This window comes from Lipotes vexillifer, unplaced genomic scaffold (genome assembly GCF_000442215.2).
Source record: "Lipotes vexillifer unplaced genomic scaffold, Lipotes_vexillifer_v1.1 scaffold542, whole genome shotgun sequence".
NCBI lineage: Eukaryota > Metazoa > Chordata > Mammalia > Artiodactyla > Lipotidae > Lipotes > Lipotes vexillifer.
In genome coordinates this window covers 1,545,950-1,549,308 of record NW_006773166.1, presented here as the reverse complement: position 1 = coordinate 1,549,308, position 3,359 = coordinate 1,545,950, and positions in this window count along the sequence as shown.

Here is a 3,359-nt window from a genome sequence, read left to right as displayed (position 1 = left end):
TCTGATGTACACACTCACGGTTGAAATCTCTGGTCTATAGTTCTCAACTCTACCTGCACATCGGGATCACCGGGAGAGCTCTGAATGCCCAAGATTCTGATTAACTTGGTTTGAATGAGAGCCAGGCATTTAAAACAATTTTTAAAAACTTTTTATTTTGAAATAACTTTAGATTTACAGTAGGTTGTAAAGATATTACCCAGAGGGTACCCACATAGCGTTCACCTAGCTCTCCCTAATGTTAACACCTTACATAACCAGGGTAACCTTGATTAACACTAAGAATTAACATTAGTACAATACCATCAACTAAACTATTCCAGTTTCATCAATTTCCCCACAAATGTCCTCGCCACGTCTCAGGATCCAGTCTAGGACGTACTTTACATTCATTTGTCACGTCTCCTTAGTCCCAGCTCTAGGACAGCTCCTCAGACATGCCTTGTTTTTCATGACCTTGACACTTTGGAAGGGCACTGGTCAGGTACTTGTAGATCGTCTTTCAAGTTTGGTTTGTCTGATGTTTTCTTGTGATGAGACTGGGATTACGGGTTTGAGGAAGAATACCACGAAGGAGCAACACCCCCTCATCATGCCACACCCCGGGAAACATCATATGGACAGGGGGGATGTACTGATTTTGCTCTTTCAAGCTCCCCAGCCAGGGTTGGGACCCAGCGTTAGGCTCATGCACCTTCCAGGTATCTTCTGGAGAAGGAAGAAATGCAGCTTATGAACTTCTCCACAGGTGGGCTTTAGGCAGAGGCTCTTTGAGGTTAAGGGAGGCCTGGCTATTTCCAAATTAAAAGGCTCCCAGGAAACTAAAAAATGCAGCTATACCAACACAAGGTAATACAAATGGCTGTGTAATTTTAATGTTTACATTTACCACACGTTAACTCTTTGAGCAAACACACAAATGTAGTGACAAATGGATGTAATGTCAGAAGCGTGAGCACCAAACCCCTCCCACCAAAAGATAGGCCTGGCACTAGCAATTTTGTTTTCCAGGTGTATTTGCAGTCCTACACATGGAAATCACTAGTGGGAGGTTGGCAGGGAGCCCTCTGGTCAGTCACCCCTGAGTGGTGGGCCTGGTGTCCTCTGCATCAGCCTGGACTGGCAGCCACCTCCCAGTGCCCAGAGGGGAAGTCAGAGTCTCAGCTCGGCTGGTGGCTGACTGTTTCTAGCCCACGACTGACTGCCCAAGCCATGAATGACGGAGGTGCTTGGTGATCCTTCCTCTAGGTGAGTAATAACAGAGGGAAGGCTGGAGGACGGAGTGCCAGCAGCAGGACTTCCCTCCAAGGTGACACTGGGTGGGACGTGAAGTCCTTCCAGGTTGATGAATTGGGGACAGAGGTCAGGGGCTCTGGGTATTCCTTGCCATCTTGGAGTTTCCAGGGCTGTGTGTAGGTGGAGGTCTTCTTCCCTGGCCCCTGGGTGCTTGCTCCTTTTTGTGCCAGATGTAAGCGTGTGCACATCAGAGTATCTGTAAACATCTGTTGACAGCGGCTGCTACCATCATGGAGGTGATGCCCTCCAGCCCAAGGGCCTGGGCTCTACAGTTGGCCTGAGTTCAAATCCTGTTGCCCTCAGTGTTCTGTGTGATCTTGGGCAAGCAACACAACTTCTCTGGGCTCCAATTCCTAGATTTGAATAGTGGGAATAATAGCACCTACCTCACAGGGTCGTTGGGAGGATGAAGTTAGATAATATATGCAAATGTGCTTGCAGAAATGCTTAGAGAAGAGAAACCATAGCAAGTGCTCAATTAATGTCACTTATTTTTATGATTAGCCCCCATAGCAGACCATATTCCCAACGCCTTTTCTTAACCCTGCCCTCTACTTGAGGGGCTGAAAAAGTGAGGTCTTGGTTTCCCAGCTTCCCTTGCAGCTGGTGGTGGCACATGACATGGCAGGTGAAGAGGAATCTTTTGGAGCGATTCTGGGAATTTTTTTTTTTCAATATTGATATAGGTATAGTTTGTGAGTATTGCCCCTTCTTCTTCATTCCAGCAGGGGAGACTGGTGTGTGGTTTTGGATGTCTGGAACTTTAGCAGCCATTTTGTGATCTTGAGGTGGTAGGTACAACTTGATGTTTTATTTGGGCATGTAGCAACCTCTGCTGGATGCTGGGCGTCACTCCTCCCAGGCACATGACAACCCTATGAAGTCTAGGGACCACTATTATCCTCTGTGTACAGGTGAGTAAACTGAGGCACAGAGGCTTAGGTTGCTTGCTGGAGGCACACAAGTAGTGAATGGTGGAGCCAGGCTTTGAGCCAAGGTAGTCTGCAGCCAGAGCTTCGGCTCTCAACTACTGACTTTCCATTTTCCTCTGCTGGAGTGGACTGCTTCCACTGAGCCTGCTAGAGGTTGGACCCGTCCTGCCTTCCTGCAGCCTCCTCAGTCTGGAGCTAGTGGGTTCCTGCAGTGGTGGGCTTCGGTGCTTCCTGCAGTGAGTGCAGCTGGGCAGTGGCACCCTAGGAGTAGTCATTTCTCTGCAGAGGGTGGGCCTGTATGGCCCAGGGCTCACCCAGCCAGCGAGGCCTCACATCAAGCCTCTTGGGCAGCTCTGGATGCTGGAATGCATCCCCTTCTAGGGAAATCCTTATAAGGGAAGTTGACATTGGCAGAGATTCAATTTTGCCCCATGGTAAGTAGGAATATAGAGGAGGTCCTGCCTTTTTCACTTCTTCCTCTCCCTCCTGCCTCCCCTCAGGTATGCAGGGAAAAGTGATGAGTGACATGGGATTTAGGAGAGAAACCGGGAACATTCAGGATGTTATAATGAGCTGATTAGAAGTGAGTTCCGACTTGTAACCAGCTTATGTCCATAATAATCAGATGGCACAATGTGTCCAGAGTAGGCTGTGATCTTTTTCCTACCTTTGTCCTGGACCATATTCTCTGGACAGGGGCCAGTGTCGCCTACACTGAGCCGGGCAGCTGGAGGTCAGGCCCATCAACCTAATTCTGCTATCACTGGGCAGGTTGTTTTGGTTTCTGAGCCTCTGCTTCCCCTGCTATGAAATGGAGTGGTTGTCCATAGGTTGCCTTTCTTGGAGGACCGTGATGAATGTGAATAGATAGTGCCAGTGAAAGTGACAGGGAAAAGCAACGCTAAGAAACTAACAGAGACGTAGCATGCAAGTGAACAGTTTGTCTACCCAGCATCCCTTGCAGCTTTAACAGAACTCCCTTCTCCTGTAGTGACACCCATTCCTGCGAATATGCTGATCCAGTGTCTCCCACACGCCATGGAGGTAGACAGATGGCCATCTCTCTGGCCACAGACATTGGTTCCAGTATGGGCTCATGACTCCAAGGGCATTCATGTGACTTTCAGTGAA